Source organism: Bos indicus x Bos taurus, chromosome 16, assembly GCF_003369695.1.
Source record: "Bos indicus x Bos taurus breed Angus x Brahman F1 hybrid chromosome 16, Bos_hybrid_MaternalHap_v2.0, whole genome shotgun sequence".
Taxonomy (NCBI): Eukaryota; Metazoa; Chordata; class Mammalia; order Artiodactyla; family Bovidae; genus Bos; species Bos indicus x Bos taurus.
The window spans coordinates 7098221-7108503 of record NC_040091.1 but is presented as its reverse complement, the minus strand read 5'-3'; the positions used below and the strand labels follow the sequence as shown (position 1 = coordinate 7108503).

Below are 10283 nucleotides of genomic sequence, written 5' to 3'. Positions count from 1 at the left end.
GGACTAAAAGCTTGGGCCCCCCTTCCCTCTAGGCCCTGGGAGGAGCAGGGATCAGATGACACAGTGGGTAGGAGAACCTGTTCACCCATCCTACACTCAATACAACTGCTCCTGAGACCTGAGCATTGGAAATGGACAGACACATAGGGTCTCTATTTTCCTGAATAATCATTTCTAACCCCCAGCCAAACTCTCCTGAGGTTTATGATTTTAAATTGTTATTATGTTGTTATAATATAAAGGTACATTTTATTTGTTTAGCATATTACAACATTAAAATTTGAGAGAAGACACTGCTTTTTAAACAGTAATAAAACAAGATATGTTATTAAGGACAGAATTGAAAAAAAAAAAAAAAGGAACATGAGTAAGTTAAATCCTGCCACTTATCCCAAGTATGCTGCTCAGTCATTTCAGTCATGTTCGAGTCTGTGCAACCTTATGGATGATAGCCCACCAGGCTCCTCAGTCACTGGGATTCTCCAGGAAAGAATACTGGAGTGGGTTGCCATTACCTTCTCCAGTCTATCTTCCCTACCCAGAAGTTGAACCCGAGTCTCCTGTGTCTCCTGCATTGGCAGGTGGGTTCTTTACCACCAGCACCACCATCCCAAGTGCACACGGCACTGAGTTGATTTCTGGTGATTCTTAAGTTGGAATTGGACACATACACAGAAGAATCTACACAACCTCTAACTTCAGGTTGAGAAAAGGTACCTGAGCTGACCCAGGACCCCAGGGTTCCAGATCCTGAGGGACCCCAGACTCAGACACCCCCAGGCTCGCTGGGACTCTCAGGGCCAGGGAGCACACACAGGGAGGCAGAGCTGCCAGGTGACTCCCTGACTGCACGAGCTCTGGGCGCCGGTGTCTCTTTCACTCTGTTCCCGGGAGCCCAGGACTGGGGAGGGTGGGGCCGCCCGAACCTCTCTCTGCAGCTGGTGATGACCTAGGTGTTCCCCCTGCTGCCTTTAGGGGGTTGGAGGGCAGAGCTGGGTCCTGCAGAGGGAGATGAGGAAGCCCCCAGTGGGGATCTTCAAAAAGAACACGCTGGAACAGCAGCTCCTGGACTGCACACGGTGGCCCCACAGTGCCCCCAGCCTGCCTGCAAATGTAAGAGCTGCCAGAGGAGCCAGCCCAGCAACCTCGGGGATGTCTGTGGACGGGACCTGTGCCCTGGGGAGACGTGCTAAGGGCATCCTCCACCCATCAGTGCGGATTGTTACCACCCTCTTGTCTCCACTTTTGTGGTCACACTCAGCAGCAGACCCCAGGGTTTTTGCTCATGTTTCTGAAGCACCAAGTGAGCTGGGGTCATGATGGAGACACATGCCCTCGTCTGCCTCACCTTTTCAACTCGGGCCCCACGTTCACACTTCCTCCTGGTCTTTTTCATCATCACTGATGACATTTTTGCCATTCTCCAAAGAGCTGATTAGAGACTTGTCTGACACCTGGAAGGAAGAGATCAATCAGGCAGGTCCCAGAGCAGGAAAGCAATCATATGGAGTAGCTCAGGGCAGTGCAGACTTCATGGGGCTCCTTCAGCTGTGTGCGTCCAGACCTGCTGACTACAGCCTCAACTCCTGCTCAGGCCACTCATGGTGACAAAGCCAGGTTCAAGGGTGTAGACGTGAGGTCAGGAGCCAGGGCAATGCTAAGAAAATGGGGGAAGAGGGCTGCAGACAGATTTCATAGATTTTATATAAGCTTCCAGAACCCTAAGTGCCTACAAGACACCAAGTCCTCCAGAAGGTTAATCACAAAAAGTTGGAAAGAGGAGATGGGGAAGGGTTACAAGGAAGAGTCTATGGATCAGAGAAAGATAAAATTTTTGAAGGATATGGAAAAAGAAATAAATGACCTCAGTATTCTTGCTCATTGTCTCTGAATCTTCATCATCTGCCATGTACTCGTCTGGTGTCTGAGGGCAGCAGTCATATGGAGAGGCTGTGGGAAAGCAAATGGGAGACTTAGAGTCAGGATATGACCAGGGGACCCTGGTGCTCCTCACAGCCTGGCTTTGGGACCCCTGGAGTACTTGCCTCAAGGACCTCAGAGTTTCAACTCTGCAATGAAAAAGCGGGTCTCTGACCTCCAACATCCTGTTGCCACCCTCAAATTGTCTACATGTGACCACAAATGAGGCCGTGACAACCTGTTCCTCCTCCAGGCGGTCACTGTCTCCATGCTTCTCTGCCCATGACCTCGCTTGCCTCTTTCTCCCACTATTTCCTCTCTCTTCTTTCCTCATTTCTCTCCTCTTGTCCCTGGTCCTTTCCTTCCTCCTTGAACCTCCACCAACCCTAGAGTTCTCCAACAGGGGCACATTGGAAGAAGGACCATGGGTGTATGATCAACATCTCCAATCAGCCCATTATTGAATTAACCAATCCATCCCTCCCAGGGAGGACTTGGCATGGATCTGAGAGTGTTTTGACCCCTGTGGGAGGGAAGGACAAAAATTCCACACAACAGAGATTCTCCCGTTGACTGGGGTGACCTGAGGTATCTGGGAGATGCTTAATGTTCAGAGCAACACCTCAAGTTTCCCAAACCCTTAGAGAGGACAGAGGCAAACGCTTCCAGTTTCATTTAGCCAGAATGCTGTGGCAAGGGTCCTCTATAAACACCTGGTAGCTTCTGGGTTTGCACTGAGACTTGGAAAATTGGAGGGATGAAACCTGGGAAGGTGTAAGGAAAGGACAGAGGATGGGGCAGGCCTGGGACTGGGAAGAAGGGGAAGGACTCTCTGGATGCAGCAGTGGGTTATGAGAGCAGAAGTGACCCCAGGACCTGCTGCCCTGGGACTGCTCAATCCCAGGAGAGCAGGTCAGCAGGGCTGTGAAAGCAACTGTGTGAAGAAGCCCCGTGGCCCCTTCACAGACTCTAGAATCTGCAGCCATGGAGGGTCTCTAGGAGCAGCTGGACGTGGACTTCTCACATGGAAGCACATCAGCCTTGGCTGGTGCGGAGGCTGAGTTGAGCCCAAGGAGACCGAGCCCAGAGAGGGACACTAGGACCTGTGTGCTGTGACTCATCCACCCCTGGGAGAGACCTCTACATGAGGAATTAACAGTGAAGGAAAACATGAGGGGAAGTCACAAGTCCTGAAAGCTCAGGAGGAGAGAGTTCACATCTCACACACTACCTCACATGAGCTACAAGTACCAGGTTTCCAGTGTCAAGTGGCAATGAGAGTTTTGTGCCCACTAGGATATGGCCATCATAGTTCAACATGAAATAGAAAACAGACTTCAGTGCACAATACCCGAGATGTGCTGACCAGAGACCAGGCTTCCATACTAGTGGAAAAGCAGAAAAGAGCAGCTCTTATGGGCAAAATAATTTTTGAAGAGTAAAGGAACAAAAGGTGTTTATAAACAGAGCACAATGCAAGTCCAGGAAACGATTTCTCTATCATATCATGAAAATATGAAAATAGTCAGTCAGAATTGTACACAGAGTTCGTTCTTCCTAATTTAATGCTCACCTTCCTTAGGCTCCAAGCAGGGTATTTAACCCTAAAGTTCCAGGAAGCCTCTCCCATCAGATCCCAACTGAATATTGTTTCCTGCCCGTGTCCCCTTCCTCATCACTGCACCAAATGCTCTCCACAACACATTCCATAGGAACACAACCAGGAGCAACAAGGTGATTAGATGAGCGAGCCACCCACTTCTACTCCAGTTGAGGCCCTGCTGGCTCTCACAGCATCACCCTGAACTTTTTCCTAGGATTCTGGAAAGACACTTCACAGTGGATAGCAGATGGCAGTCATCTGTGCTCTGTGCAATCAGAGACCTTCAATAAGACACTGATTTCAGTTGCAAACCTAAAGATAGAGACGGTGAAAGAGTGAATTCCAACCTCTCACTTCTACAGGCCCATTAGACTTCTCACCTTCATGCTAACCAACCTGAAATTCCAAGTGTTTTTGACACCTGTAAAACATGCCTTTAAGCAAATTATAACAGTCACATCTGGCTAGTGGCTACCACACTATAACACACAACAACCACTATATCCATTTTTACACGTGCATGTGCTTAGTCACTGAGTCATGTTCAACAATTTGTGACCCTATGAACTGTAGCCCACCAGGCCCCTCTGTCATGGATTTCTCCAGGCAAGAACACTGGAATGGGTGGTCATTTCCTTCTTTAGGGGATCTTCCTGACCCAAGTTTCAAATCCAGGTCTCCTGCATTGCAGGTGAAATCTTTACTGTCTGAGTCACCAGGGAAGATTGAATGAATCTTGAGATCAGTACCACTTGTTCTAACACTTCTGATAAATTGTGGTAGAATAGTTTTTGGAATGCCAGGGGACTTTGTTACAAGGGAGGATGTAGGGCTTCCCAGGTGGCTCAGTAGTAAAGAATCCGCCTGCCAATAGAGGAGACATGGTTTGAATCCCTGGGTTGGGAAGAGGCTTTGGAGGAGGATATGGTGAACCACTTTAATATTCTTCCCTGGAGAATACATGGACAGAGGAGCCTGGTGGGATATGGGTCCATGGGATCTCAAAGGGTCAGACAAAACTGAGTGACTGAGCATGCAAGGCTATATATAGGATGTTACCAACCCTCTGTTATTTTCCCTCTCCTGATTATTTCCTCTGCAATTTCTGGCCATTTCAAGATGGCTGTTTGCTGATAGATTAACAAAGACAAGACTTCAGCCCCATGAAAGTATTTAGCCTGAGGGGCTAAGAGAGGGATGTGATGCTCTACTGGTTTCCATGGTAACCAATTTAACCAAGGAGCCAACCTGCTGTTCATTCCCACTGTAACTGGTAGACTCCCAATCCCCCCGAGTGAAGAATGCTGCAGCTGCTGTCTTCTGCCTGTCCCCTGCTATCCACAGTGGGTGTCTCTTCAGGATCCTTTTACTTCAGACATGGAAATCATCCCATCTATTAAACCTTTGATATCTCTGTCGACTCTGGGATCTTTCTTTGGTCTCAAGTCTAGATAAGCACAGGACTTGCAGGCCTGTGAATTGTACCCCAACAGTTTCTGTAGAGCATCTGACTGGCTTGATTTGATGATTCATTTGTAGGCATTTCCTGGGCTCATGCACACATCCCAGGTACTCATGAGCCTTTGGGACACTGAAACAGCAATGTCAACACCCAAATCTTAGAGGAATTCCCAGCAGGTATTCCTCTTGAGGGGAAAGGTATGGATACAGGGCCCAGGGCACCTGTGCTGAATATCATCAGAGAAGAGGTGAGGAGGAAGGGAGAGACACTGTGTCTCCTCACAAGCCCATCCCTCCACCACTGACTCTGAGATCAGGGAAGGAGGGATACAGGGCCTTCAGAGAGACACAAACAGCACACTGAACACTACACACCACACTGAGAGAGTGACTCAAGGATGAGGAATTGACATGACATTCCATGCTCATAGACTGGAGACTTAGTACTATTGACATTTCTGCAGTACCTAAACCTAAGTAAAGATTCATTGCAACACCAATCAAAATATTAATGTCATTTTCATAGAAATAGAAAAAACAATTCCAAAAATATGTATGGAACCACAAAGAACTCCAAATAGACAAAATGATCTTGAGAACAAAGATCAAAGTTTCTCATCTCTTGATTTCAAAACACATTACAAAGTTACTGGAATCAAAGCTGTATGATACTGACATAGAAATAGATGCATAGCCCTAAATACCAGAATAAAAAGCAAACAAACAAGTAAACTCATGGATACAAGGTGAAATAAAATTTATGAAGGTTCTAAGACAACAAAATAGGGAAAGGGTAGTCTCTTCAACAATCAGTAGGATGAAAAGTTAACCTACAGAAAAATTGCAAACCGTATATCACATTAGGAGCTCATACTCAAAATATATCAGAAAATCCCAAAGCTCAAATGCAAAACAAACAAAAAAATAAAAGGTAAACAAGTGAGTTGAGGAGTGTGCAAAGATGGTGATCAAAACCACCTGGAGCTTTGGTCTGGAGGGAGTAGTGGTTCTAAGGGGAGCAGTCACCCCAGGTCCTGCTGCTCTGAGTCTCTGACCTAGGTCTGGTCAGTCCCAGGAGACCAGATCAGCAGTACTGCTAGAGCAATGTGTAAAGAAAGCTAGCGGCCTCTTCACAGTCTCTAGAATCTGTGGACATGCTGGTCTCTAGGGGCAGCTGCACATGGACTGCTCTCACGCAACACAACATCCTTGGGGAGGTGTGGTGCTGAGATGAGCTGCAGGAGACTCAGCCCAGGCAGGGACACCAGAGCACATGAGCTTTGACTCATCCAACCCTGAGAGCACCCTTCATACAAGGAACAAACAGTGAGGACAAATATGAAGGGAAACCACAAGTCCTGAAAATGCAGAGGGAGATGGGTTCACATCTCACCCACCACCTGACACTCACTGCCAGAACTTGGTCTCCAGTGTCAAGTGACCGTGAGAATTTTGTGTCCATAGCATGTGGCCATCATAGGAGAATTTAAACAAAAAGCCAAAGTTCCTTGTACATAAAACCCTGCAGGTATTGACCAGAAGCCAAGCTTTCACATTTAGCAGTGAAAGGACAAGGAAAGAGTAGTCTTGTCGGAAAGGAGATTTTTAAATGGACAAACAAAAAGAGATGTCTTGAAGCACAGCACGATATAGCACATGATCACATGGGTCTATAAAATCATTAAAATATGAAAAGAACAAATAAAAAAGTCTATGCATATTTCCTTCTACTTCCTCAGTTGATATTCGCCTTCCTTCATCTCCTAAGAGTTAAGTGTAACTCAAGTGGTCCTGGAACCCTCTCCCTGTTAACCCCACCTGAGAGTTGTTCCCTACTGAGTTCTCTTCTGCATCACTGTTGCTAATATTTTCCAGGAAGCAGTCTGCAGAAAGACAACCAGGAGCAATAATACAGTTATTATACAAGTTGATCCACCCATTTCTCCTCCTCAGCTTGGCTCACACAGCATCGCCCTGGTCTGTCTTCCAGGTTCACAGACCTCCCCTGTGTTTGTGGAGTCAGAGCCTTTCAACAAGATGTCAATCCCAGTGCAAAATGTCATATGAGAGAGAGATGCTGACAGAATTACATTGTAACCTTACACTTCTACAGGCCCAATATAGCTTTTACATTCAAGCTTACAAAGCTGAAATTCCAACAGTTATGGACACACTGGAGATATGGCTACTCTGATCAACAAATGTGTGTTTTTTGTGATTTTTTAAAAATATGTTAATTATTGTTTGAAATATGTTAATTATAGATAGGGAGATCTGACGACTGCCTACTACATTGGAAAGTTCAGCTCTCATAGCTCCAAAGACAAGGAAAAGGTAATTAATTGCCTCTTCAGGTTTTTCTCTATTGTAGACAATTTGATGCCCTGATGAGATCATTCATATATAGGTATACCTGGGGCCCTTGAACGTAGGCCAGGGATTGGGAGAGTGCTTGTGAACATTAAAATAGTAAGATGAACACTCAGATTCAAAGCAAATTCCCTGTAGGGGGCTCACTTGTAGGCAGTGGTGAAGGGCATGGCCCAGAGCTCCTGTCTGACAAGTAACTAGAGAGTAGGTACAGAAGGGAGGGAAGGGACATTCACAGTCTTCAAAAAGCCCATCTTTCCCATCCTTGACTCTAGAGGTCCCAAGCAAGGCAACACAAAGGCCCCTTAGGAAGTGAAAGATTTGTGCACTGAAAACCATAGAATGCTTTTGAAAGAAAGACGAGACAAGTAATCAGAATACCATACTATATTCATTGACTGGAATATTTAGTGTTGTTGACCTTCCTATACTCCTAAAAGTGATGTACATATATATTGAAACCACTCACAAAGTCTCATGTCATTTTCATAGAAATGGAAAGAAAAAATCCCCAAATACTGAAATTTATGCAACCGAAGAGAAACCCAAAGAACAAACTAATCTTAAGAGCAAAGAATGACAATGGGGTCTTCAGGCTTCCTGAATTCAAAACCGGTAAGAATGCCACAGTAGTCAAAACTGTGTTCCACCTGCAGCAAAATAGGCAGAGACACCATGAATCATAAGGAGGGAATCTTGAATAAAATTCACACATGTGAGGCCAAATGATCTTTGCCAGGGTTCTAAAATGACAAATCAAGAAAGATGGTCTCTTCAACAATCAACAGAAAGGCTACTGATGGAATGAGAGGAAGTATCTGCAAACTTGCATCTGAATAAGGGGCCAATATCCAGAATATATAGCAACTACTACAACTCAGCTTCAAAACAACAAAAGGCAAATAACTGACTTTTAAAAATGTGTAAAAGGCTTCAATAGATATTTTTTCATAGAAGACAGAGAAGTGATCAATATACATAGGAATAGTCCTCAACATCAGTAAGTATTAGTGAAATGGAAACCACGTCAAACCACCTTTCAGGTTGTGTATTTTAAAAAGAATGTAAAAGATTTGGCAACAGTGTAGCAAACTGGAAATTTGTACCTGTTGGTAAGAATGTAAAATGACATAGCCATTATGGAACAGTTTGGAAGTCCCTCAAAATATTATTAAAAGACTGATCATAAGATCCAGGAATCACTCTTTTGAGTTATGTCCAAAGAAGATAAAATGAGAATGTCAGGAGATATCTACAATCACATATCCATTGCCATATTGTACACAAAATCCAAGAAAACCGCCCAGTGTCTACGGGCAGATAAATAAAAAAGAAAATGGGGTGTACACATACACTGGAAGCCTTTCAGCATTAATAATGAAGGATACCTTGTCATTCGCAGCACTGTGAAATGAAGCTCGAGGATACTGGTAAGAGTGAAATAAGGTAGTCAACGAAGGACAAATACTGCACAATTCCATTTACCTGAGGTTTCTAAAGGAAAATTCAGATAAGCAGAGAGTGGAAGGGTGGTTCCAAGAACTGGGAGGAGGTTGACAGAGGGATTATCTGTTTAATGGCTATAAAATTTTTGTTGCGGGATGGAGAAGTTCTAGAGACAAGCTGAACAACACAGTGCACTGAATTAATAGGACTGACTGGACACGTCAAAGCTTAAGAGGCAAAGCTGGCCTGAACTTCATCTATGCTTTTAAGTTCCTCCTTTCTCAGACTCCTCTAGACCTGGGTGTGGCATGTGGGTACCACCAGGGATCCCTGCAGAAGGAAGGAGCCTCCCCAGTACTGGGGGCCATGATTGAAGGGGAAAGATTCATTCTGAGGCTCTAATAGGAAAGAGTTTGAATGACGGAAATGGCAGATGAATCATGACCAATCAAAATGATATAAGACCTAGTAAGAAATGGGATTTATGACTAAATGAAGGTGTGATTGGCCCAGGAGGGGGATACTAAAACACAGTTTGTTTTTTTATGAATTGTATAGGGCTTCACTGGTGCCTCAGTGCTTAAGAATCTACATGCTAATGCAGGAGATACGAGCTCAATCCCTGGTCTGGAAAGATTCCAAATGTTTGGAGAGAAATAAACCCATCAGTGCACCACAAGGACTGAGCTGTGTTCTAGAGCCCAGGAACCACAAGTGCTGAGCCCACCTTCCAAAACTACTGAAGCCCAAGAGCCCTAGAAGCCATGCTCTGCAACAAAAGACGCTGCTAAAGTGATACACCTACGCACCACAACTAGAGAGATGCCCTTACTCTCCACAAGCAGAGAAAACCCTGCAGAGCAATGAAGACCCAGCAGAGCCAAGAAGAAATTCAAGAAAAATTAAAAAGACTCCAGGGTAAACATTTTCCTGGGTAGTGATGAGATTTGTCTTTCAGGGTATTGGATGTTCACTTGGTATAAAATCAATGGATACAGTGAATGTGTATACTTGGTTTAATTTTTATGTACATACCGTTAATGGTACATGGTGATGGGAAATTTTTGGGGGGAAGTGACACCAGTAACAGTGATGTTTAAGGTGACAAATATCGAGGAAAGCACAAGACAGAAAATTCACAGACACATGGAGAATCACACTATTCATTACACACAGAGACACACCCAGTCCCATGGACACAAACCTACACTATTAACCATAGTACAGCTTCCTCCTCTGGAACTACAGTAATCAGCCACATTGTTGTACTTATACATACTTTCTATCACTAGGGCCCCTATACTCATTGCCAGCAGGAATTTGGAATCAGTTTGGCCTCTACACTAAAACGGAGAGAAAGCCCCAACTTTCTCATCTACAAAGTTTTTCTCCCAAAGTGAATGATTCTACAATACATACCACTTTCACATTCTGAAAGGGCCACCTGCAAGTAACGAAGAGAAGACACTATGAGGATAAGATC

The 10283-nt window shown here is 44.9% G+C and overlaps 1 long non-coding RNA gene across 1 annotated transcript; it reads left to right on the top strand.

The window, feature by feature from the left end:
* Positions 1-1887: 1887 nt before the first annotated feature.
* Positions 1888-6868, top strand: LOC113907015. Its single transcript, XR_003515070.1, has 3 exons — positions 1888-1952; positions 2174-2176; positions 6825-6868. It is a non-coding gene; the product is annotated as an uncharacterized LOC113907015 (long non-coding RNA).
* Positions 6869-10283: the final 3415 nt, after the last annotated feature.